The sequence below is a fragment of the Salmo salar genome, chromosome ssa22 (assembly GCF_905237065.1).
Source record: "Salmo salar chromosome ssa22, Ssal_v3.1, whole genome shotgun sequence".
Classification (NCBI taxonomy): domain Eukaryota; kingdom Metazoa; phylum Chordata; class Actinopteri; order Salmoniformes; family Salmonidae; genus Salmo; species Salmo salar.
This window is the reverse complement of record NC_059463.1, coordinates 20006794-20034790: the sequence shown is the minus strand read 5'-3', so window position 1 is coordinate 20034790 and position 27997 is coordinate 20006794. Positions and strand designations below refer to the sequence as shown.

The 27997-nt window shown below is 44.8% G+C and overlaps 1 protein-coding gene across 3 annotated transcripts in view; it reads right to left on the bottom strand.

Moving 5' to 3' along the window:
- Positions 1-27997, bottom strand: part of LOC106583026 (prickle-like protein 2) — a 115020-nt gene that overhangs the window by 57005 nt on the left and 30018 nt on the right. Inside the window, exon 1 of one of the 3 annotated variants that reach the window (XM_014166768.2) lies at positions 7161-7452. The exons of the other annotated variants lie outside the window; for them this stretch is intronic. The gene's annotated coding sequence lies outside the window, so the exon portion shown is untranslated. Of the gene's footprint in view, positions 1-7160; positions 7453-27997 lie in introns of those variants that run through there. 3 annotated transcript variants of the gene reach the window in all.

The window sequence follows — 27997 nt, the reverse complement described above, 5'->3', positions numbered from 1 at the left end:
GTCACCATAGAGACAGAGGAAACTTCCCAGGAACCCTAGCGGCAGAGTTAAATGCCCAGGGTTTGCTACTCCACAGCGCTGTCATATAATGTGCTGTGGCTGATAGCACTTTGACCTTCTGGTAAAGAAGCAAGCCCCATTTAACATGGCATCTGAATTCATGGCATGCTGTTGTCCTCTGTCCTCTCGACATAATTCAACAGAGCTCTGACCCACTGCCCTTTGGCATGTGGTGTGTGCTGTAGTAACATTTAAGACAGCCATGTCTGATGAGTATTAATGTTAGACAGCAAAGCCAATGGGAGACAATGAACCGAACTCCTTCACATTATCTGAAGACAGAAAGTAGAATTCTTATGCATTTGCAGAATGAAACAGAGCGGCTCTCTATCTGACACCGATCACAGTGACAGTTATTTTGTCAACACGGCCAGCATCTCCACAGCTCTAGCTAGCTCACAATCACCACGTCCCAGGCCAGGTATACGCCATGCCGTTGGGACTGACTGATTGGGAAGTGACATCTGACAGGACAGCATTAACACATGACCCGGGACTCATTTGCCCACAGTTCACCGCTAAATCAGGTCTGTCAGAGTCTGACAAATGAGCACCCGTCATCCAGCCATTTCAGGCTATAGGCCCATCTGTGTTGAATCAAGAGACAAACAGGAAATGCAGATGCTGGAAATATTCGAGAAGCAGAATCCCAACCACCAAACTTTCAATTGCCTGAACTTTCCAGTGTTAACTGGTAAGTTTTAGAAGTGGTGGGCTTGGCCCCTAGTATTTTATTCCCTAAGCAAACAGGAATGAAAAACAAGGAAATGATGATTGGGAGTTAAACCCAATTAACAGAGCTCTATGGCTCAGCTGTGTGTCTCATCTTTTCATTAACTCTAGAAGAGAGATCTGAGGCTGCTCGTTCTCGCCAATGAAACTCCAATACAGCCTTTCATGTTGTCTAATGAACCCACGGTTAGGAGGCAAGCCTTAGTCAAATTAGAGCTTTACAAACCACTTTCACTACAATGTAAAGAGATGGCTAACGGAGAAAGCTAAAGATCTGCATCATCTGAGGCTTCTTTAATGACTTATTATCTACAATATAGATCAGAGAGAGAGAGAGGAGGGAGAGGGAATGTGTTTGTTCGTATGTGTGCCTGCCTGCCTGCATATGTGTGAGTATTGCAGTCTATCAAGGAGACAAATAACTCACAATAGAATGATGTGACCATCCTCTGTAGAAAAGGCAGCACTGGCAGAATGAATTTCTGTCTCTGCTCTGTCAGCACAAATATACAAGTTTATAGACAACAAGGTAGAAATAAAGGGGATGATGGTCTTGAGTTCTGAGCCAACCAACCAATTTACATTCCTCTAGGGGAAAAAAATCTGGTATGACTATTTTATATGATAAGAAAGCCCTCAGCAGAGAAAGCCCTATTGTATTGTCATTGGAGCTACTTGGATTTGACATGATTTCCATCAGATTTTATGATAATGTGTTTAATTCTATGAAACATAATCTGGTTTAGCGAGTAAACAATATGAAAATGAGAGGATGGTGAGTTGTGGGCAGAGTGGAGGGAACAGAGGAATGTGTTCTGGTTAGATCCATGACAGAGAGATGACATGGGACTGGGACTGTGTTGAGTGTTGAAGAGCAGACAGGGGTGGTTTGGCTGGCAGATAGAGGGTCTCTTTCTCCCTCTTTTCCTTCTCTCTCCCACTTTTCATTCTGTACCTCCACTCCTTTCCCCTCAGTATGCCCTCATCATTTCATCTGTTATTTTACGAATTTTTTCCATCCCTCTCTCTGTCACTCTCATTCACGTCCTCTTCCTCTCCCACCCCATACTCCCCCACACTCTCTTTATATTTATCTCTCCCTCACTCCCCTCTCTAACCCTCTCCCACCCCCTCTCTCTCTCTCGAGTGGGGGAAGGAAGCCCTTGTGTTTGACAGTCAGGAGCTGAGAGCAATCACCTCCCTGGCCTATCAGATGGCAGGCTGGTTAGTCAGCCAGCTCTGAGTTCTCTGGCAGACTCAAGAGTGGTGGGAGTGTTGAGACAAATATTGGAGACAAAGATACTGTTGACTTACCACACAAAGAAAATCTAATCAAATCTGTTGGACGTGTAATATAAGCCTACTAAATGTCATTCAGATGCCATTGTTGAAAAATCAACAAAACATTTCCAGTGGCTTGAATAAACTTGTTCATGCTGATGTTGGCGACCCCGCTTCAGTATCCCTACCCAGTTATCACGCTTCCTTACCCAGTTTTTTTATTTAGCCTTTATTTAACCAGGTAGGCCAGTTGAGAACAAGTTCTCATTTACAACTGCGACCTGGCCAAGATAAAGCAAAGCAGTGCGACACAAACAACAACACAGAGTTACACATAGAATAAACAAACCTACAGTCAATAATACAATAGAAAAAGAAAGAAAAAAATAAAGAAAAAATAGAAAAAGTAAGTAAAAACAATATGGAGATGAGGTAGGTAGTTGATGGGCTATTTACAGATGGGCTGTGTGCAGCTGCAGCGTTCGGTAAGCTGCTCAGATAGCTGATGCTTAAAGTTAGTGAGGGAGATATAAGTCTCCAACTTCAGCGATTTTTGCAATTTGTTCCAGTCATTGGCAGCAGAGAACTGGAAGGATTTGGGGATTTCTAGATTTAATTTTGGATTGGAGATGTTTAATATGAGTCTGGAAGGAGAGTTTACAGTCTAGCCAGACACCTAGGTATTTGTAGTTGTCCACATATTCTAAGGCAGAACCGTCCAGAGTAGAGATGCTAGTCTGGCGGGCGGGCGGGTGCGGGCAGCGATCGGTTGAAGATCATGCATTTCGTTTTACTAGCATTTAAAAGCAGTTGGAGGCCACGGAAGGAGTGTTGTATGGCATTGAAGCTCGTTTGGAGGTTTGTTGACACAGTGCCCAAAGAAGGACCAGATGTATACAGAATGGTGTCGTCTGCGTAGAGGTGGATCAAGGAATCACCCGCAGCAAGAGCGACATCGTTGATATATACAGAGAAAAGAGTTGGCCCGTGAATTGAACCCTGTGGTACCCCCATAGAGACTGCCAGAGGTCCAGACAACAGGCCCTCCGATTTGACACACTGAATTCTATCTGAGAAGTAGTTGGTGTACCAGGCGAGGCAGTCATTTGAGAGACCAAGGCTGTTGAGTCTGCCGATAAGAATACGGTGAATGACAGAGTCAAAAGCCTTGGCCAGGTCGATGAAGACGGCTGCACAGTACTGTCTTTTATTAATGGCGGTTATGATATCATTTAGTACCTTGAGCGTGGCTGAGGTGTACCCGTGACCAGCTCGGAACCCGGATTGCACAGCGGAGAAGGTACGGTGGGATTCGAAATGGTCAGTGATCTGTTTGTTAACTTGGCTATCGAAGACTTTAGAAAGGCAGGGCAGGATGGATATAGGTTTGTAACAGTTTGGGTCTAGAGTGTCACCCCCTTTGAAGAGGGGGATGACCGCGGCAGCTTTCCAATCTTTAGGAATCTCGGGCGATACGAAAGAGAGGTTGAACAGACTGGTAGTAGGGGTTGCAACAATGGCGGCGGATATTTTTAGAAAGAGAGGATCCAGATTGTCTAGCCCAGCTGATTTGTACGGGTCCAGGTTTTGCAGCTCTTTCAGAACATCTGCTATCTGGATTTGGGTGAAAGAGAAGCTGGGAAGTCTTGGGCAAGTGGCTACGGAGGATGCGGAGCTGTTGGCTGGGGTAGCCAGGAGGAAAGCATGGCCAGCCGTAGAGAAATGCTTATTGAAATTCTCGATTATCGTGGATTTATCGGTGGTGACAGTGTTTCCTAGCTCTTATTCTCCATGGACTTTAAACTGTCCCAAAACCACGCTTCCCTATCCCTACCCAGTTACCACGCTTCCCTACCCAATTACCACGCTTCCCTACCCAATTACCACGCTTCCCTAACCCTACCCTGTTACCACGCTTCCCTATCCCTACCCAGTTACCACGCTTCCCTAACCCTACCCAGTTACCACGCTTCCCTAACCCTACCCAGTTACCACGCTTCCCTAACCCTACCCAGTTACCACGCTTCCCTAACCCTACCCAGTTACCACGCTTCCCTAACCCTACCCAGTTACCACGCTTCCCTAACCCTACCCAGTTACCACGCTTCCCTATCCCTACCCAGTTACCACGCTTCCCTATCCCTACCCAGTTACCACGCTTCCCTATCCCTACCCAGTTACCACGCTTCCCTATCCCTACCCAGTTACCACGCTTCCCTATCCCTACCCAGTTACCACGCTTCCCTATCCCTACCCAGTTACCACGCTTCCCTATCCCTACCCAGTTACCACGCTTCCCTATCCCTACCCAGTTACCACGCTTCCCCTTCCCTACCCAGTTACCACGCTTCCCCTTCCCTACCCAGTTACCACGCTTCCCCATCCCTACCCAGTTACCACGCTTCCCCATCCCTACCCAGTTACCACGCTTCCCTAACCCTACCCAGTTACCACGCTTCCCTAACCCTACCCAGTTACCACGCTTCAATAACCCTAACCAGTTACCACGCTTCCCTATCCCTACCCAGTTACCACGCTTCCCTATCCCTACCCAGTTACCACGCTTCCTAACCCTACCCAGTTACCACGCTTCCCTAACCCTACCCAGTTACCACGCTCCCTAACCCTACCCAGTTACCACGCTTCCCTAACCCTACCCAGTTACCACGCTTCCCTAACCCTACCCAGTTACCACGCTTCCCTATCCCTACCCAGTTACCACGCTTCCCTAACCCTACCCAGTTACCACGCTTCCCTAACCCTACCCAGTTACCACGCTTCCCTAACCCTACCCAGTTACCACGCTTCCCTAACCCTACCCAGTTACCACGCTTCCCTATCCCTACCCAGTTACCACGCTTCCCTATCCCTACCCAGTTACCACGCTTCCCTATCCCTACCCAGTTACCACGCTTCCCTATCCCTACCCAGTTACCACGCTTCCCTAACCCTACCCAGTTACCACGCTTCCCTAACCCTACCCAGTTACCACGCTTCCCTAACCCTACCCAGTTACCACGCTTCCCTAACCCTACCCAGTTACCACGCTTCCCTATCCCTACCCAGTTACCACGCTTCCCTATCCCTACCCAGTTACCACACTTCCCTATCCCTACCCAGTTACCACGCTTCCCTAACCCTACCCAGTTACCATGCTTCCCTAACCCTACCCAGTTACCACACTTCCCTATCCCTACCCAGTTACAAGTTGTAGGCTTACGCTGTGATTTCACCCGAGGCAGTCTGCATAGAGCTCACTGAGGGGTTTGGTTGCATATCAACGTCACTCATGTCTTTCTTGTTCAAACTCGTCAGTGGACAGTTGACTGGCATGATGCGGTTATGTTATACTAGGACAGGAAGATCTACAGCAGTAAAACAAGCTGAAGATGGATGATTGGCAACATTAAACCAGTGTTAGAGATTATATATGATTAGCAATGAAATCTCCCCATTGGTGTGGCTCGTTGCGAGCTGTGTCCAGGAAGGACATTGATCGGTTAACAGAGTTAGAGGAGGAAATGGGGTTGGCAGCAGCATGGGGGCGAATCACACACCCACTCACTCTCTAAATCAATGGGCACACTCACTGCCTGGGGATCCACTCAACACACCCCATCCATCCAGCCCATTGTCTTTCACTCTCCCTCTCTCCTTTAATTTTCTCCTCCTCTGTGCTCAGCAGATCCCTCGCTCTTATCCTCTCCTCCTGAGAGTATTGTATTGAGAGGAGGCGATTTGTTCTGGGTCTGTGTGGATGGATGCAGGTGACAGTCAGCACTAGCCTTCAGTATGTGGCTCATAGTAAAGGTTTAAATGGCTTGTTGGAACCCAAAATGTGATTTATTTTCCAAGATCCCTATTGATATACATGTCATTTTCCCGCCAAAGATGATCTGTTTTATTGTGCCTGGTTTAACCACTGGCTCTAAATGTCAACACAGAGGCCATTTTAGGGATGGAGTTGCTTTGGTGCAGGTATAGAGAAACTGTGGCACAGAAAGAGAGCGGAGTGTTCAGGAAGCCACAACCTGCTATGTGTCAAACCCTACTCTTTTCCCTACTAGGCCAGGGCCAGCCACTCAGACCCGGGTGCCATAAACAGAGCGCGCAGCACGTCTATTGTGGAATGTACCTTGAGATTTATAGACACACTCACACGGTCAATAAAGACAGCAGACCCAGCAGTGTACCGCTCAGATATAAACTGTACTTTAACTTGTCATATCTGACAAGAATTTTGACGCGTAACATACACCAACAGCTTTAGGTGTAAATGCCTAGACTCCCCTGATATGCACAGCCAACTACACACACACACACATATACACACACACACACACCGTGCCCACATTGCTGAGAGACAATAGGCTGTTCCCTGTCCCTGCCGTAGCCCAATATAAGTGGAGTTAAAAATAAAGTGGAAGGCATGGCGCACAGCTGTGAGATGCAGGGAGATGTGTGCTGTCAGTCCACTTGATTCACAACAGCTGAGATGACAGGAGACTGCCTCTACACTGCCTTTTCCCTTCTCTCAGTCTCTTTCCTTTTATTATTTCTCTCTCCCTCTTTTGCTCTTCCCAATGTTTCCCTCTTTTTTTTTTTTCTTTATCTCCCTCCCTCTTTTTATCCCCCATCGCTCTCTCTCTAAAGATGAAGCCACCCACTCCCAACATCCTACTTGGCAGGCTCCACAGAGCAGTGCAAAAGAAAAGGGAGGACATGGTTCCAAAGATGTTTAAATCACTAAATATCATAAGCTACCATACTGTAGTGTAGCACACAAGATAGCAGAATCCTACAAATTGTCATGACAAGGCTTATAGACACAGAAATCAAGTTGAATGTAAATATTCTAAATCAACTTAAAAAACACAAAGTTGTGTCAAAACTAGCCTAAAGAAACAAGACAGTCAATCACTGAAGCTGAAAGTATTTAATCAAAGAGAGAAAAAGGCGCTGAAATACCTAATTCATGACAGAAGCTACCAAACTAACATGACTGTATCCAGGCGGAGATCCCATGGCTGTCAGTCAGTCTGTGTGTGAAATGGCATGTTTGCTATGAATATGTAAAAGTTACTCACCACTTCCCCTCCGGCTGGCTGAGCAAGGACTGGGGATCACACGGTCAAACAACAGAGCCTCTCAGAGGATAATCATTGCAGCACCATAACCAGAAGAAAACACTTTCAACGTCTCTGTAATTGAAAAAGTCTGTTCCTTTCTCAGATGACCAGGAGAGGAGGGAGAGAGACTGACATGGAGATGATAGCATTGAGTGTGTTGCTGAGCTGAAGACTTCTCTAGACTGCAGCTGGTGGCACAACCATATGGATGTGTGAAGTGAGAGAACGAGGCAGAGAGAGAGGCAGAGAGAGAGAGAGAGAGAGAGAGAGAGAGAGAGAGAGAGCGAGAGAGGGAGAGAGAGAGCGAGAGAGGGAGAGAGAGAGAGAGCGAGAGCTGCCCACCAGAGGAATGTGATAAGGGCTGATCACCAATTTAAGAGCTGAGCAGGCAGCCTCCGTAGCCAGAACTCCCCTAAACACCCCTAACCACACCCCTTATCTCCCCTAAAGGTGTGAGTCACCAGCTCTAAGCCTATCACAGCTTAGCAACTAGACCCTGATTAGATTCATTAGGGTGTCCAGTTAGCTTGGAGCTTAGATAGAGCACCAAAGTGAAGAGCAAGGGAAAAGAGGAATCATGAACATGATGTGAAATCTAAATGGACAACAATAGAAGGTTAACTTCAAGTTGGACTGTGGTATGTTAGTCTTCTACAGTCTATCCTCCGCCTACTGAAACACTGGAGAAGCAAGCAGTGTAGAGAAACAGGGTACCGCGACTGCCGGCATCCTTTCACTGTAGTCTCTCTCGACTTCCAAACATCCCCCTGAACTGTACTGTACTGGATGGAAACATCTGCTATAGTACTTTCTGTAGAGCCAGATCCAATGTGATGTGCAGCTAGTAGCGGTCACTGATTTACCTGCAGAGTTACAGACATAAATCAATACAGATGGAGTGTGGCCTCAACTCACCATAGGCTTCTCTGAGCCAAACCTAAACCTCTTCTCTCTCCAAACTGCCCCCTCTTCAGTCACACATCCCCCCCCCCATGCCAATCACATACCCATAAATAGAGGAACAGGTTAGAGCAGAGCCATCTATCACCAGAGGGCCAGAGTGAGGTTTCTGGACCCGTCAGTAGTGTGCTGCGGGTAGAATATGATCTGTTGTACAGCAGCGCTCTACACTGTACAACTACTGTTCCACAGGCAGCAAGTAGAATATGATGTGTTGTACAGCAGCGCTCTACACTGTACAACTACTGTTCCACAGGCAGCAGGTAGAATATGATGTGTTGTACAGCAGCGCTCTACACTGTACAACTACTGTTCCACAGGCAGCAGGATACTCTGATTCATTCCCATAAATCCATATGGATTCCTGTGGTGGAAGACAACAAGGAATCACGCCAGGAGAGCAACACATCATTATACCTGACAATGAGTGCCAGTGTTCTCTTTCTGACCATCACACACACGCACACATGCACACACGGAGAGCACAATGCCATGTTGAACAGCCATAAACATTCTCCAGTGGCACGCGTATCCCTCCTAACATTAGCCCAGTAGCAGGCAACGAGCCACACTCACCCTGAAGAATGTCTCAGATGTTGCTACTTTTTGCTACTATGGAGAGCCGCCTCCTAAAGTGGATAATAATTTATGTATGATACAGAGGAATAGCTAAAGCCCAAAACATGTTGAGATCACTAGTAAAGAATACATTTAGAAAAACACTGAAAGATGTGTTGATGTTTTAACCGACGTAATACTGAAAAGTCTAAAGATGTGATGATGATACTGTACGTGGTCATGTAGAGGAAAGTATGCCCTCTGATAGGCGAAGTGGAAGTTTGACCATATTGCTTATACCAATCAAATCCTGTCAGATCTCCACGAGTGCATAAGGCGTAGGGTTTAGAGGTCCTTTGGGATTTGGTCAATGTGACTCTCCCCTACTCCACCCCATCCCTCCACCCCCCAGCCTACGGAGAGGTTAACTAGTCTGCCCCCCAGGACTAAATGAAGTGATCAATCAATCCCACAGTGCCACAGAGAGGGGAACCTGGGCCAACAGCACACACAGAGAGTGACAGAGGTGGCAAGCTAACTACCTGAATGAAAGGAGAGTGTGTGTTTATCACAACCAGTTCTGAGCTGCTCCTCTCTCCTATCATGAACCATCTCCCTTATAAGGAGACTTGAAAAAAGACATGACTATTTATTATAACATTCAAAGATAAACAGCATGGTATAGTGTAATGAAAGTTAATCAAATTTCACAGGCTACTAATCAAGAGTCTGAAATAAACAGACATAATGCTGCATTGGCAACTTGGCAAAAACGCTGCATCTGTCTCTCGCTGGAAATCTGCTTTCTTCTCTGACTCTGAAGCCATTAGAGGGACGGTTGACAGGCAGAGTGAGGAAGAAAATAATCCTGATTTAGTGAGAAGAAAAAAAAAATCTATCTGACATGGTACTTCTCAATAGAGTATCAAAAGAACCACTATGCTTCAGCCAATGAGCATGAGTCTAGACAGAGCCTGTAGAAGAGTATTAGGAGGACTCATATAGAGCAGCATCCTGTCTGAGACTGGTATCCTGATGCAGAGCCCAACCACAACAAGGGTGGAGCTGAGGATGGGAGCTCTGGTCCAGGCTATCCACACTGGGCATAACACTGGGCTTATTATGGAAAAGGTAAGGGGGATACCTAGTCAGTTGTACAACTGAATGCCTTCAACTGAAATGTGTCTTCTGCATTTAACCCAAACCCTCTGAATCAGAGAGGTGCGGGGGGTTGCCTTAATCGACATCCACATCTTCGGCGCCCGGGGAACAGTGGGTTAACTGCCTTGCTCAGGGGCAGAATGACAGATTTTTACCTTGTCAGCTCGGGCTCTGACGGTCAGCTCACTGGTACATTGCCATGCCTAGGTTTCCACTTTCAGACCCCAGATGGGAGGATAGCCTTGCTTAGACCACAGGCTGACCCTCAGCCAATATGAGGAGAGAGAGGGGGGGAGGTGAAGAAAGAAGAGGAGAAAGAGTTGGGAAAGAGAGAGAGACCACTCCCCTAATCTCTGCACTGGCCTGGCAGCAAGCCTTTTGGCAGGCCCTCTGGTATCCATTGCGTCTGGGTAATACTGGGGGAGGAAGGAGGGGGGGATCCAAAATGACAGATGAGGAGAGAGCAAGGTTAAACCAACACTGAAACTTTGGAACGAGTTTCATGCAATCCACACAGAGTGATAGAGAGTGACAGAAAGAAAAAGTGCAACAGATAGAGAGAAACAGAGAGAGAGAGAGAGAGAGAAAATAGAGAGAAACAAAGTCAAAGTCTTCTCATGCTTTGTTGATTTCAAAAAATGGCATGACGGCCTGCTATACAAATTGATGGAAAGTGGTGTTGGGGGAAAAATTTATGACATTATAAAATCCATAAACCCAAACAACAAATGTGCAGTTAAAATAGGCAAAAAAACACCCACATTTCTTTCCACAGTGCCAGGGGGTGAGACAGGGATGCAGGTTAAGCCACACCCTCTTAGACATACAAATCAACTAATTGGCGAGGGGACAAAAACAGTCTGCTTTAAGTTGTGCATATAATAATATGACAAATTATTCACATATTTTTGTTAAGATAGGAATGTGATTTTAGGAGGTATGAGAGAATCTACAGTTGAAGTCGGAAGTTTACTTACACTTAGGTTGGAGTCATTAAAACTAGTTTTTCAACCACCACAAATTTCTTGTTAACAAACTATAGTTTTGGCAAGTCGGTTAGGACATCTACTTCGTGCATGACAAGTAATTTTTCCAACAATTGTTTACAGACAGATTATTTCATTTATAATTCACTGTATCATAATTCCAGTGGGTCAGAAGTTTACATACACTAAGTTGACTGTGCCTTTAAACAGCTTAGAAAATTCCAGAAAATGATGTCATGGCTTTAGAAGCTTCTGATAGGCTAATTGACATCATTTGAGTCAATTGGAGGTGTACCTGTGGATGTATTTCAAGGACTACCTTCAAACTCAGTGCCTCTTTGCTTGACATCATGGGAAAATCAAAGAAATCAGCCAAGACCTCAGAAAATAAATTGTAGACTTCCACAAGTTTGGTTCATCCTTGGGAGCAGTTTCCAAACGCCTGAAGGTACCACGTTCATCTGTACAAACAATAGTACGCAAGTATAAACACCATGGGACCACGCAGCATTCATAGCGCTCAGGAAGGAGACACGTTCTGTCTCCTAGAGATGAACGTACTTTGGTGCGAAAAGTGCAAATCAATTCCAGAACAACAGCAAAGGACCGTGTGAAGATGCTGGAGGAAACAGGTAGAAAAGTATCTATATCCACAGTAAAATGAGTCCTAAATCGACATAACCTGAAAGGCTGCTCAGCAAGGAAGAAGCCACTGCTCCAAAACCGCCATAAAAAAGCCAGACTACGGTTTGCAACTGCACATGGGGACAAAGATCGTACTTTTTGGAGAAATGTCCTCTGGTCTGATGAAACAAAAATAGAACTGTTTGGCCATTATGACCATTGTTATGTTTGGAGGAAAAAGGGGGAAGCTTGCAAGCTGAAGAACACCATCCAACCATGAAGCACGGGGGTGGCAGCATCATGTTGTGGGAGTGCTTTGCTGCAGGAGGGACTGGTGCACTTCACAAAATAGATGGCATCATGAGGAAGAAACATTATGTGGATATATTGAAGCAACATCTCAAGACATCAGTCAGAAAGTTAAAGCTTGGTCGCAAAGGGGTCTTCCAAATGGACAATGATCTTTTGTGTTTCTTCCATTTGCGAATAATCGCACCAACTGTTGTCACCTTCTCACCAAGCTGCTTGGCGATGGTCTTGTAGCCCATTCCAGCCTTGCGTTTTTCTGGATTTTTTTGTTGTTATTCTGTCTCTCACTGTTCAAATAAACCTACCATTAAAATTATAGACTGATCATTTCTTTGTCAGTGGGCAAATGTACAAAATCAGCAGGGGATCAAATACTTTTTTCCCCTCACTGTATACCTTAGAGTTTAATTTGTGAGATTGTAACTCTTTAAACAACCTCTTCCGTGGTGCCCCAAATGAGTTAGTTGTTACATGAGTAATTTAATTTGGGTAACAATTAAACATAGTTAGTGGATTAAATAAATAAGTCATCAAATTAATGAAAGTAAAGTCACAACATGTATCAAGGATTAAACCTCTGTCTCGCAGCCTCTGTCTCATCTTCTGTGATTTGAACTGTCTGCATCTGGGTCTTATCCTGAGTTCTGATAACGTCTCTATTCTTTTGGAACTTTTGTAAGTGTAATAATGTATTTCACTTTTGTTTATTATCTATTTCACTTGCTTTGGCAATGTAAACATGTGTTTTGCATGCCAATAAAGCCCTTTAAATTTAATTGAATTGAGAGAGGAGAGAGAGGAAAGAGGGGGAAAGAGAGAGGAGATAGCGAGAGGAGAGAGCGCGACAGAGAAAGACATATCTACAGTATGACTGCAGTACAAAGTTAACGGAGGTCAGGGGCCAGGGTCGGCAGAGAGGAGACAGATTTGTCTCTGACAGCTCTTTTTCGATCTGTTTATTCTCTGAACGGACGGAGATGAGAGCAGACAGTAGATGAATGAGGTTGAAAAGACTTCCTGCCACTTAGAGGATGGATTTAGTTTCACAATGCCCAGCTGTTTCCCTCTCCAGAAAGCCCATTCAAATTCCAACCTGCAGTTTGGAGACTCCAAAACAGAACATAGACTCTGGGGACTGGGATCAGAGCTGAGGATCAAGCCACTGCTACAGAAGGCTCAAGCCTTTTCTCTCATCCCTCCTTTCACCCATCCTACTCTCTGCCGTTCATCTACTCCTCCCATCCAGACATGTCCTCTCTCCAGGGATAGTTGGATACACACACAGGCTCGCGCACACGTGCACGCACAAGTCTGTGACGGCAGGATTAGTGTCCCTCTCCTTGAAAGCGACAGCTTTACAGTACCCCATTGTAGCAGTGATTGTTATTACACAGAGAGAGACTGAGGGAGCCTTGACCTCATCCTAATTCTTCACCAAAGACAGTGATGATACAGCCTGGGTGTCTCATCTCATTCCCCCTGTCTTCTGGCTACTGGTCATATACATTACCTGATAGGATAGGTCAGAGATACTCAACATGGTGGAGACCCATAAATATGTAGATGAAGCTACAGCATATTGTTCTATCCAGTGCAGCCCTCTTTCAGATCTGTGGCCACCAAAAGGAAATTAAAACAAGACTAAGTCCTGTTAGAACCCTGGTCTATCCATAGAGTTGGGAGTGTAATCCCCCAGTGAACAGGAGGTGAGAGGGTCATAGGGATGTGACTCCTGAGTCAGTTCCCGGCAGCCAGCGGCTTTGCAGCATCAGCCATCTGTAACTCATTCTCAGCGGGATGGAGTCACTGACTGCAAAACCACAGAATGCAGCCAGCCAGCCCGCCCATCACAGCTGAGCTACAGACCTCTGCTGCCTCTGATTATAGACCGTCCATCTGCTACACATTCACAGGATGGGAATTGAGCATGATCCATTCACTGCATCATCACTGCAGCCTCCTTTATTATACAGTACCAGTCAAAATTTTGGATACACCTACTCTACTCATTCAAGGGTTTTTCTTTATTTGTACTATTTTCGACATTGTAGAATAATATTGAAGACATCAAAACATCTGGAATCATGTAATAACCAAAAAAGTGTTAAACAAATCAAAATATATTTTAGATATGAGATTCTTCAAAGTAGCCACCCTTTGCCTTGATGACAGCTTTGCACACTTTTTGCGACTGCACTTGAAGAAACTTTCAAAGATATTGACATTTTGTGTATCTTCTGTATACCCCCCCTACCTTGTCACAAAAACTGATTGGCTCAAACGCATTAAGAAGGAAATAAATTCCACAAATTTACTTTTCACAAGGCACACCTGTTAATTGAAATGCATTCCAGGTGACTACATGATAAAGTTGGTTGAGAGAATGCGAAGAGTGTGCAAAGCTGTCATCAAGGCAAAGAGTGGCTACTTTGAAAAATCTCAAATATTAAACACTTTTTTTGGTTACTACATGATTCCATACTGTGTTTTTTCATAGTTTTGATGTCTTCACTATTATTCTACAACGTAGAAAAAATAAAGAAAAACCCTGGAATGTTTGTCCCGTGTTTGTCTTCCACAAGAGACGTCTTTTTTTTTGGCAGGCAGAGAGTGAACTCTAACAATGTTTTTTCTTCTGAAATCCTGGGGTGTAAACACATGAAATGCTTTTCCCGCTCATCAGCAAGCCCATCCACAATGACGCAAAACACATGCTCTCTCCCTTCCCTCCTCCTCTGATCTAAAACCCATTGCTTCCCTCAAAATATTTAAAATGGTGCCGGAGCAGAAGGCAGACGTTTTACGTGCCCCCAACCGAGAGAGTTTTCATCTCTATTCTTAGTAGCTGTTTACATACCACCTCAGTCAGAGGTTGGCACTAAGATAGCATTGAATGAGCTTTATTCCGCCATAAGCAAAGAAAATGCTCACCCAGAGGCGGCGCTCCTAGTAGCCGGGGACTTTAATGCAGGGAAACTTAAATCAGTTTTACCAAATTTCTAACAGCATGTTAAATGTGCAACAAGAGGGAAAATAACTCTGGACCACCTATACTCCACACACAGACAGACATACAAAGTTCTCCCTCGCCCTCCATTTGGCAAATCTGAATTCCATCCTCCTGATTCCTGCTTACAAGCAAAAATTAAAGCAGGAAGCACCAGTGACTAGATTTAAAAAAGTGGTCAGATGAAGCAGATGCTAAGCTACAGGACTGTTTTGCTAGTAAAGACTGGAATATGTTCCAGGATTCCTCCAATGGCATTGAGGAGTACACCACATCTGTCATTGGCTTCATCAATAAATGCATCGATGACATCATCCCTACAGTGACCGTACGTACATACCCCAACCAGAAGCCATGGATTACAAGTAGCATCCGCACTGAGCTAAAGGCTAGAGCTGCCGCATTCAAGGAGTGGAACTCGCTCGCTCTCATCAAACAGGCAAAGCGTCATCACAGGACTAGGATCGAGTTGTACTACACCAGCTCTGACGCTCGTCGGATATGGCAGGGCTTGCAAACCATTACAAACTACAAAGGGAAGCACAGCCGAGAGTTTCCCAGTGACACGAGCCTAACAGACGAGCTCAACTACTTCTATGCTCGCTTCGAGGGAAATAACACTGAAACATGCATGAGAGCGCCAGCTGTACTGGAAAACTGTGTGATCACGCTCTCCGCAGCCGAAGTGAGTAAGACCTTTAGACAGGTCAACATCCACAAGGTCACAGGGCCAGATGCATTACCAGGATGTGTGCTGAGTGTCTTCACTGACATTTTCAACCTCTCCCTGTCCGTGTCTGTAATACCAACATGTTTCAAGCAGACCATCATAGTGCCTGTGCCCAAGAACACTAAGGTAACCTGCCAAAATGACTACCAACCTGTGGCACTCATGTCTGTAGCCATGAAGTGCTTTGAAAGGCAGGTCATGGCTCACATCAACACCATCATTCCAGAAACCCTAGACCCACTCCAATTTGCATACCGCCCCAACAGAACCACAGATGATGCAATCTCTATTTCACTCCACACTGCCCTTGCCCACCTGGACAAAAGGAACACCTATGTGAGAATGCTGTTCATTGACTACAGCTCAGCGTTCAACACCATAGTGCCCTCAAAGCTCATCAATAAGCTAATGTAACAGTGAAGGTTCTGTCCCTCTCTTCGCCCCAACCTGGGCTCGAACCAGGGACCCTTGCACACATCAACAACTGACACCCACGAAGCATCGTCACCCATTGCGCCACAAAAGCCGCGGCCCTTGCAACGCAAGGGGAACAACCACTTCAGGTCTCAGAGCGAGTGACGTCACCGATTGAAACTCTATTAGTGCGCACCACTGCTAACTAACTAGCCATTTCACATCGGTTACACTAAGGACCCTGGAACTAAACACCTCCCTCTGCAACTTGATCCTGGACTTCCTGATGGGCCGCCCCCAGGTGGTAAGGGTAGGTAACAACACATCCGCCACGCTGATCCTCAACACAGGGGCCCCTCAAGGGAGTGTGCTCAGCCCCCTCCTGTACTCCCTGTTCACTCATGACTGCACGGCCAGGCACGATTCCAACACCATCATTACATTTGCAGATGACACAACAGTGGTAAGCCTGATCACCGACAACAAAGAGACAGCCTATAGGGAGACCAGAGACCTGGCCGTGTGGTGCCAGGACAACAACCTCTCCCTCAACGTGATCAAGACAAAGGAGATGATTGTGGACTACTGGAAAAAGAGGACAGAGTATGCCCCCATTCTCATCGACGGGGCTACAGTGGAGCAGGTTGAGAGCTTCAAGTTCGTTGGTGTCCACATAGACTGTTCTCTCTGCTACCGCTTGCCGTGCGGTAGCAGAGCGCCAAGTCTTGGTCCAAGAGGCTTCTAAACAGCTTCTACCACCAAGCCATAAGACTCCTGAACCTCTAGTCAAATGGCTACCCAGACTAGTTATTTGCCCCCCCCCCACACACACCACTGCCACTCTCTGTTGTCATCTATGCATAGTCACTTTAATAACTCTACCTACATGTACATACTACCTCAACTAACCGGTGCCCCCGCACATTGACTCTGTACCAGCACCCCCCTGTGTATATATTGTTATTTTTTACTGCTGCTCTTTAATTACTTGTTACTTTTATCTCTTATTCTTATCCATATTTTTTGGAAACTGCACTGTTGGTTAGGGGCTCATAAGTAAGCATTTCACTGCATGGTCTACACCTGTTGTATTTGGCGTATGTGACTAATAACATTTGATTTGAAAAGTGTCCCAAACAAAGGCAAATGGTCCCATATTCCAATCTAAAATTCCCTTAACATTCCCTCCAGATCCACGCGTGGCCCAGCCCAACAACAGCTGAACCCCCCCCCCCGAGACCAGCTCTCTGTGTTAAACAGTGACACTATCAATCAGAAGATATTGCCTCTATTGACAGTGGCCAGAAGAGTCCCTCTATGTTGTTACCACACACTCTGCCTCACCCTCGCTCGCTCTCATCCTCCTTCATGCCTCTCTCCTTAAATATTTCATCCCTTCCCTGTTTCCATCCTTGTCCCTTCCACATCTTTCTCTTTTCTCTCTCCCTTTTCATTTCATCTCTCCTCATTTCAATCAGACAGCACAAAATGATCCTTTCCTTGGGGGCCACTGTGTATGACCTTATGAATATTTAATTTACTATGATTTCTTTGCATGCATAATGGTGACTGTTTAAAGAAGGGGGTTTCAAATGGGTTAAAAGTATTTAAGGGAAAATGAGGCGTTGGAAATAAAATGACATTGAAAATGAGATCACAGAAGACCTATATATGTTTTGGTAATGTCTCCCTTCTGACAGAGAGCTGCTAAGATGCAGATTGAGGGAGAGCCATTAGTGAGGTTAGGAGCTGAACTGGACAGGAAGCAGAGGGTGAAACTACACTCCAGAGGAAGACAGCAGTTTTACACAGTCTATCAAAGGGATGAAAAAGGCAATAAGCTCCCTGACAGCAACATGTAAACTTCATGAAGCCAGTGTCAGCTCCTCTCCCAGTTCCACATGAGCGATTTTTATCTCTCAGAAAAGCAGGTCCTCCTCTCACACTGAGAGGCTCCCCCACACCACGCCATCCCTTTTCATCCCTCCGCTTAGACAGCACAGAGAAAATACCGGAGATGCATTTCCATGTGCCACTAGGGACGACCAGACAAACAGATGTCATATATCAGACTCTCCAAGGAAGCCAAACAAACCCCCTTTCAGTCAGAGAGAGAGGGGAGGGAGGTAGGGAGAGAGAGAACAGACAGAAAGGGAGGTAAGCAGGTAGGGAGAGAGCAGGAGCGAGCCAACAGACCTTCCCTCTGGTCTTCTGGGCAGACAGGGAGGAGAGGAACAAAGGGATGATCTGAGGGCCATGGAAAGCAGGCGCTCAAAGGCTGCCTTTGTCTGTGAAGTGAGGAGAGGGTCAGCAGGCCCTACACACTCCATGTGCCCAACACACATGAATATAAAAGAGCACACAACACAAAAGGAGAGACCTCGGGAATTATTTAATAATAAGCAGCAGTAACAGGGTGGGGTCACTTCACTGTAATGTGACCTGGCTACTGTATCCATTTACCCCCCTTTGACAATTACACCAGCCCCCTTATAGTTCTCTGTGGAATACAATACAGAAAGTAATTTGCAGTGAGCTAAATCACTTCTGCAATGAAAGGCTATTCAATTGCTCTTTTACTTTCTGGCGTATTTATAGAACATGGCAGAGTAAGTGGTTGTCAGATGAGCCATTACATGATCTGCTGGTGCCGACCTGTACATGTCAGTCTAAAAGGAGAGGGCTGGATGGAAGATGGAATGGGAATATGTGTCATAAATCAAAGAGCTGGTTCTCAAAGAGAAGAATGAATTCATAAGGGGAATTTGACTGGCTGCGAGACAGAAATCTACTCTACTCTACATTACATTACTAAATGAGCATATTGTTATCACCAAAATAATAGGTTGGATTTTGTTGAATTAATTATAATATGAAGATTCATTTGGTCTATGAACAACTGCTATATATCAAGGAAAAAATGGAATTCCCTGTATGTCATTATGCATGCAAACTATAGGTAGACTCGTAAGAAGGACTCTCAAATAGGCGTCAATATCTGTAATGAGTGTCTAGTATGTCAGCTGTGAGATTTAAGGTCTGGGCTGACAGACAACAGTCGAGACACAACCAAGTGAGCTGGCGCGAGGCTGGCGTCTCTCTATGGACCTGGGTGACAGTGATATGACACACACACACACACACACGGTGTGTCCTATCTGTGTCCAGGTCTAGCTGTTCATGGTTCAGGGGTTCTAAATCTCTCAGATGAGTTGCTTATTTCCTGTCTGTAAAAAAAAATATATATATAATCTTTAAAAAAAAAGATAAATCTGCTAACACCACTCTGTCCCTGGTGAAGGTTGAACATGAGGAGAAATACAAATTCATACATTTTAGATTTGAAATTCTGCCTCTGGCTAGGTCCTATATGTTGGTAGCACAGTAGTCTCGAAAACCCAACCCGAGGCAACAGTGACTAGGGTTTGGATACAATTATGGACTATATTGGCAAAAAAGGGTGGGCTGCCTTCAGACAGACAACTCTCCTAACAAATTGCAAGGCAGACATGCCAGAATGTCTACATTCAAAACCAAAGTTTGCAGGCAGAATTCTTGCAGTGGTTTTAGTGAAGGTAGTTTGCGTCAACTATCTACTTGCGAAATGCACTCATTAAAAATAACCTCAGAAATCTCCATTTGCTAGCTCCTACGTTGTATTTTATTCAAGCAGATAAATTAGCAGTGCCGATTTTTTTGCATGTAAATCTTGGTGGGGCAAACTCCCCAGAATGTTTTTTTATGCACGCCAGCAAAGCCAAAACAGCAGAACTTTCTTTTCAGCACCATGGAGTAAATCCTTACCACTGCTACACCTGGATATCAGCGGAGCCTTGTCTGGCAGCGAAACAGTTCATTCAGTTGAATTTACTGCCTTTAAAAAAACCTAGCTGATAGGGATGACTTGCTTATACAAACGTGGTTTCTACTGACAATTGAGATGTACAAACTATGGCATAAGGGGACAACGAGCAGATACGATGCAATCTGTAATTCCGATTAAGACATTTAATGAGCGAGCTAGGATGGACATAGTCAATATAGCATAGTAAAGAGACCCTTAAACCCAGACTTGGACCTCAAACCCTCTCCACTGAATAGCAGGCTAGTGATTGTTTGCATTTAGCCACTGATTCCTTCCAAACCACTCATTGTTGAATTTGAGATTTCCAACTTGTTGTGTAATGTTTATGTCCAATGGCCGATGAGCACCGAAATGTTTTATATATAATTAGTATGATAGTATGATGTTGCCATGATCAGTCCAATGACGGCACCCAAGGGTCTTGAATTTTCTAGCTCTCCCCGTAGATTTTGCGGTCACATAGTGTCCCCATGAGTGACAGAATACTGATCCAATCACAGTGCAACTAGGGAAAATTAACAACCCCTACACTCCGTATTTTCTGCTGGCTGCCCCACCACCACAGAGAGCACTGAGCTAAACTGAAAAACCTACATTTTGGAGCTGCCTTACTCAAGAAAACAAAAAAGAGACCATGTTAGTCTGCGGCTTTATTAACTCAATTATTATTATTATTCTTTTTTACATTGTTGGCAAACTGATATGCGACACGTATTAATGGATAAATAACATGAAAAACAGGCAAAAATAAAATCAAATGTTTACTATTTTTTATAGCTAAACATGTGGGGCGCAAATCAGGTGGGGCTTCGTTCTGAATGACAGGTCGCCACTGTAAATTAGTGACGTAGGCAGTGAGGTAGTTCCTCTATGCCAAAAGAGTCCATCATTGAAACCAGTCACTTCCCACTGGGCACAGACATCAGTTCAATGTCTAGTTTTGATTTACATTTGGTTGTGTTGTCAACTAACGTGAATTCAACAAAAAAATTCACCATGTCATTGGACTTAGGTCAAAAAAAAATAAAAAAAAAGATGAAAATTGCTTACGTTGATTACTTTTTGCACATCCAAATCTGTTGTCCACGTTGATTCAACATCATCAGATTACATTTTTTTGTTGAAATGACGTGGAAACAACATTTATTCAAACGTTTTTTGCCCAGTGGGTGCTGTCTAAGGTCGGGTTTTCGATACTAGTAGCACAGTGCGCACTAAAAGCTGTCCTAAAACTACAAAAACATGTGAGGGGAGCGAGATACATTTTTGGAGACAGAAAAAGTGAAGAAAAAAAAATATCCAGAGGGAGAGAAAATACGATTATCATCTTATCATGCCCTCATCTTCTCTTTCATTCTTGTCCCTCCATCTCAGTCTCTCAGTCTTTCCCTCTCTCACCCACAAGTAATTTTCACAAAAACATTGGACAAACCTCTGGTGGAGAGAGATAGCATGAGAGAGAGAGCGGAAAGGATAAAACATAGCTTTGTCCTGCCGCAAGGGAGTTTTACAAACAAATGTAATTATTTGATTTGATGAATGTAATGACTCAAATTAATAGTTAATTTGATTATCCTGTGAAAATCGAATGAACTTTTGAAAGTATTCAGACCTTGACTTTTTCCACATTTTGTTATGTTACAGACTTATTCTAAAATGGATTAAATACATTTTTTTTAAAACTCAGCAATCTACACACAATACTTCATAACGACAAAGACAAAACAGGCTTTTAGAAATTTGGGGAAATGCATTAAAAACAAAAAATACCTTATTTATATAAGTATTCAAACCCTTTGCTATGAGAAATTGAGCTCAGGGGCATCCTGTTTCCATTGATCAGCCTTGAGATGTTTCTAAAACTTGGTTGGAGTCCATCCGTGGTAAATTCAATTGATTGGACATGATTTGGAAAGGCACACACTTGTCTATATAAGGTCCCACAGTCGACAATGCATGTCAGAGCAAAAACCAAACCATGAGGTCAAAGGCATTGTCCGTAGAGCTCCGAGACAGCATTGTGTCAAGGCACAGATCTGGGAAAGGGTACCAAAAAATGTATGCAGCATTGAAGGTCCCCAAGAACACAGTGGCCTTCATCATTCTTAAATGGAAGAAGTTTGGATCAACCAAGACTCTTCCTAGAGCTGGCTGCTCGGCCAAACTGAGCAATCGGGGGAGAAGGGTCTTGGTCAGGGAGGTGACCAAGAACCCGTTGGTCACTGACAGAGCTCTAGAATTCCTCCAGAAGGGCAAACATCTCTGCAGCACTCCACCAAGCAGGACTTTATGGTAGAGTGGCCAGACGGAAGCCATTCATCAGCAAAAGGCACATGACAGCCCGCTTGGAGTTTGCCAAAAGGCACCTAAAGACTCTCAGACCATGAGAAACAAGATTCTTTGTTCTGATGAAACCAAGACTTAACTTTTTGGCCTGAATGCCAAGCGTCACGTCTGGAGGAAACCTGCCACCTTTCCTACGATGAAGCATGGTGGTGGCAGTATCATGCTGTGGGGATGTTTTTCAGCGGCATGGACTGGGAGACTTGTCAGGATCGAGGCAAAGATGTACGGAGCAAAGTATAGAGAGATCAAGAGTGTCCAGATCCTCAGACTGGGGCGAAGGTTCACCTTCCAACAGGACAACAACCCTAAGCACACAACCAAAACAACGCAGGAGTGGCTTTGGGAAAAGTCTCTGAATGTCTGTGAGTGGCCCAGCTCGATCGAACATCTCTGAAGAGACCTGAAAATAGCTGTGCAGCAACACTCCCCATCCAACCCGACAGAGCTTGAGATGATCTGCAGAGAAGAATGGGAGAAACTCCCCAAATACAGGTTTGCCAAGCTTGTTGTGTCATACCCAAGAAGAATCAATGCTACAATCGCTGACAAAAGGTGCTTCAACAAAGTACTGAGTAAAGGGTCTGAATACTATTGTAAATATAATATTTCAGTTTAAAACATTTCTAAAAAACAGTTTTTGCTTTGTCATTATGGGGTATTTTGTGTAGGTTGGTGAGGGGAAAAAAACGATTTAATCAATTTTAGAATAAGGCTGTAACGTAACAATGTGGAAAAAGTCAAGGGATCTGAATACTTTTCGAAGGCACTGTATGCAAAGCAGATGTGGAAGATAAATACGGTACCAGGCAAAAACACTCTACCGTCAATATCTTGCTTCTCTTCATGTGGTGTTTAGACCACAGACTAGTCTTCTCTCCACAGCTTGACAGTTTATACAGCACATAACAGAAAAGGTATACTGCTGAAACCCACAATGTAGGAAAAATTATAGCCATCTTGGAAGATGAACTGTTTTTTCATGTTAAATACTCCATCTGTTTTCTTTCTGACTGATGGGTATGAGTGGAGAGCAGAGACGAGAATCGTGAAAAGGGATGAGCGACAGAGAGGGAGAACATGGGCTCAAGCGAGATGACTGTTATTGTACTGATCCTGAATCACGTCTGTAATGAGTCACATCCAAACCATGGAAAGTGGAAACAAGCATTTAGGATAGATTCACCTCCCTACCTCCTTCCTTCTCAGGCTCCCCTGTCTTGCTCTCTCCATCTTTCTCAGGCTCCCTGTCCATCTCCATCTTGCTCCCTCTATCTTTCCCTGTCTGTCTCTCTGTCCCTCTCACAGACCTTTCTCTCCTTCACTCTCTTTATCCGCCCATCTCTGCCAACCCCAGGCTGTGTACTGTATCTGAAAAGAAAACATCAATAGACATAGCTAGATGTCCCAGTAGACCATACATCACACACAAAGGAAGGATGACACTTTACTGAAAGTCTATTTCAGAGCTCAAACAGACAGACTGATGTCACAGTGCTGCAGTATACCGCTCTCTAAACAGTAGTCCATGATGACAAAAAGTTACAGATGAACAAACTTCAATAAGATGGCCCCATTTCACAAAAAAAGATTAATTGCACTAGCATTGCATATTTTTCACCTGAAAAAGGTCTGCCTCATTCCTAAAAGATATTCATTTCTGGAAATGGGAGCTCATTAGCGGAACGTGAAGCTGCGTTTCTTTTTGCACTACAAAGCTTAGCAACTAGCAGATGTAAATCAATGCGAGCGAGAGATAAACAGAAGGAGGGCACAACTTCAAAGTGTTGGTCTGGTGAGATAATCATCCCTGCTGGTGATCCTGCAACAGGTCATCTCTAAATCCACCTCCCATGGAGACTGGCCCAGACTCCGCTATTAGCAGCCAATTTACACCACTTGGAAACAAGAGCTGACACACGCACAAAACGCGAATGCACGCGCAGGCACACGCACACACCAGCAAAGCCTGTCTTTTCTCTGGGAAGTAGCTACTGTTAAGGTGGTGAAATGTCCAGAACACAAAACTGATTTACATTCTCCTCCATTGGACCTGCAGTCAGAGTCCTTTTCCTTCAGACTACAGCATGGCGGTGTGATGGGTTCTGTTCTGGACAGACTGGCTCCTCTGAGCCAGGTGGTTTAATTAAAGATGACTTCTAATAAAGCTAACATCACACGCAGACCTACCCTCACCCAAGCTGCCTTCCCTGTTTCACCCACGTTTCACAGAGACACCAGGCTGCCTGCCCTCCCACTCCAGGCAGACCCATTGTCCAGAGAGGGAGATGGCAGAGGAAGCCCATATGGGTCATTACATCTAATATAGTCAGATTATGACTGCTGAAGGAGAACAGCCAACCTGCCCTCTACTTACACCAGTGGCGATTTTAGCATATAAATCTTGGTGGGGCAAACCAACAAATTTTGCAGGGATGCATGCCAGCAAAGACTCTACACACACAACACAATAAACAATACACTAACTGCACTATAACGGTGCCAAACGGTGTCCACAAACTGTTAGGGCCTACATAAAGCTGTCCCAACAGCAGAGTCCCAGCACTTTACCACTGCTACACCTGGCTATCAGCGGAGCCTTGTCTGGCAGTGAAACAGTTCATTCAGCCTCATTTACTGCCTTTAAAAAAAACATAGCTGATATGGCTGACTTGCTTAAACAAATGTGGTTTCTACTGATAATTGAGATGTACAAACTATGGCATAAGGGGACGACGCGTGGATAAGAGGCAATCCGTAATTTCGAATAAGACGTCAATGAGCGAGCTAGGACGGACGTAGTCAAAATAACTATTTGTTCAGCACTTTTGAAATGTACAGCGACAGACTGTACACCAAGTCAGAACCGTAGGATAAATAAAGGGGGCATATAAGCAGACAATGAAAGCTCATACAAAATTATTACATTTCTCTAAAACAGGTTATAGGCTACATGTGCACCACCAAGTCAGAACATTAGGCAAAATTAAGAGGGGAAAATAGACCAAATTATTAGGATAAGGCACATTGGCTACTAACAGCTTACTACACAACATACACTTTTACTTTCTTAGCTACAGCATACATATCTCCCTGGCATATTACATCACTTAATTAAGCAGCAGCATACAGTACATTTTTTGACTCACCTTGTTGTGCTGTGCTCACATGAACAGGAAGGTGGCGCGGCAGTCCTTCTTGGGCAAATTTTGTCATCTGGCATTCTCTGGATTATTGCTGCTTTCAAGACAACTGGGAACTTGGAAAAAAACAAGGTCGAATCATAATGATGTCAGTGATTTTCAGGTCGTAGCTCTAGAAAGAGGCCTGAGTTCCCAACTTGCAATTCCGAGTTGCCTGACCGTTTAAAAAAGTCCGATTTCCCAGTTCCAAGTTAACAGTTGTTTTGAGCACGGCAGAAATCATGCTGGATTGACAGCATGGCCAATGTTGAATGTTTATAATTTTAAGCATGGAAAAGAAACTCTTAAACCCAGACTTGGGACCACACAGCCACCACTGAATAGCAGGCTAGTGATTGCTTTGCAATGCTTGCAGTTAGTCATTGATTCCTTCCAAACCACTCATTGTTGATTTTGCGATTTCCAACTTGTTGTGTAACGTTCATGTCCAATGGCCGATGAGCACCGATACGTTTTATTTATAGTTTCTCTTCATTATTTCTCTTCATATGACAAGGATTAAAAGGATTTGCCAGTAGATTGGTGACTTGATTCACAATGACTGCTAGCTAAGATTTGAAAAGTATGACGTTTACATGATCAGTCCAATAAAAGCTACTGTAGCTATAACGTGAATTGACGTCACTTTATCTGTGGCCAATGACCTTGAGCCTTCTTGGATGTAACTATGGCAGCACCCAAGGGGCTTGAGTTTTCGAGCTCTACCCTTATATTTGGCGGTGACGTAGTGTCCCCATGAGTGACAGAACACTGAGCCAATCAAGGCGCAACTATAGAACATTAACAACTCCTGCTCTGTATTTTCTGCTGGCTGCCCCACCACCACAGAAAGCACTGAGCTAGGCTGAAACACCTGCATTTTGGAGCTGCCTTAAGAAGGCAACAACAACAAAAAAGAGACCATGTTTGTATGCGGCTTTATGCTTTATTCTCAATTACTATTATTATTTTTTTAACATTGTTTGCAAACTGATGTGGGGCTCAAAACCCCAGCTGCCCTGAATGATAGGTCGCCACTGACTTACACTCACAATGTTGTGTTAACACAAATCCACAGTCAGTGTGGTGGAGCCCATTTCATATGAGCCACTTGGAAGGTAAACTCATATAAAAGTGAGGGGTGCATACCGTTGGCTTATGCTGCTGCTCTGGCAGGGTTTGTGTGCAGCAGCATATGGGAAATGCATTAATCGCAACACAAATCACTAAGTAGTTCAGTCTGTTGAGCAGAGCTCTTGGCTTCAGTGCTCCTCAACTCTGGGATTTGAACAATGCTTACGCAGGAGAAAGGCAAGGAAAGCTCAACTGTACCCTTCATACCCATCACTGTGTCTTAATGAGGTTTTAGGACAGCAGTATTAGGAATGGACTGATTGGGCTTTCTAATTCATTACCATCTCTGTGAGAACTTGGAAGGATCCACTAGGCTGAGCCTGCCAAAGTACTCAAAGTTAGCCTGGCTTTCAGGTTGGCGGCATTGTGCATTTGTGTGACTACTGTGTGTGTGTGTGTGTGTGTGTGTGTGTGTGTGTGTGTGTGTGTGTGTGTGTGTGTGTGTGTGTGTGTGTGTGTGTGTGTGTGTGTGTCTCCATGCGTGAGATGGCACAAGAGCAGGACTTAGCTTTCTGAAAAGCACATAGCATATCCAGCACTATAAGGCTCATGCAGTGCAGAACCTTTCTCCAAGGAACTCAGTTAAAAAAACACCCTTAGGAAAGATGTGATGTTATCCAACCATTTCGGAATAAAACAAGGTTGAGACATTTTAGATGTAAAAATCTATTCCAGTATCAGAAATCTCTCTGTAGAAATGTCTTCTTCAATCAAAGTATGAAAAATGCTATTTAGGCTACCTTCAATTGAATCAAATCGGTTCTCTTTAAAAAAAAATGCAGAGAACTTAATGGCCTAATAACACCCCCGCACTCCACCAATAATAAGACCAGGGCGGCAGCTCGTAATGACCCAACACCCCCACACTCCACCAATAATAAGACCAGGGCTGCAGCTCGTAATGACCCAACACCCCCGCACTCCACCAATAATAAGACCAGGGCTACAGCTCGTAATGACCCAACACCCCCACACTCCACCAATAATAAGACCAGGGCTGCAGCTCGTAATGACCCAACACCCCCGCACTCCACCAATAATAAGACATGGGCTGCAGCTCGTAATGACCCAACACCCCCGCACTCCACCAATAATAAGACCAGGGCTGCAGCTCGTAATGACCCAACACCCCCGCACTCCACCAATAATAAGACCAGGGCTGCAGCTCGTAATGACCCAACACCCCCGCACTCCACCAATAATAAGACCAGGGCTGCAGCTCATAATGACCCAACACCCCCACACTCCACCAATAATAAGACCAGGGCTGCAGCTCGTAATGACCCAACACCCCCACACGCCACCAATAATAAGACCAGGGCTGCAGCTCGTAATGACCCAACACCCCCGCACTCCACCAATAATAAGACCAGGGCTGCAGCTCGTAATGACCCAACACCCCCGCACTCCACCAATAATAAGACCAGGGCTGCAGCTCGTAATGACCCAACACCCCCACACTCCATCCAATAATAAGACCAGGGCTGCAGCTCATAATTAACCCATTCCATCTGATGTGAGT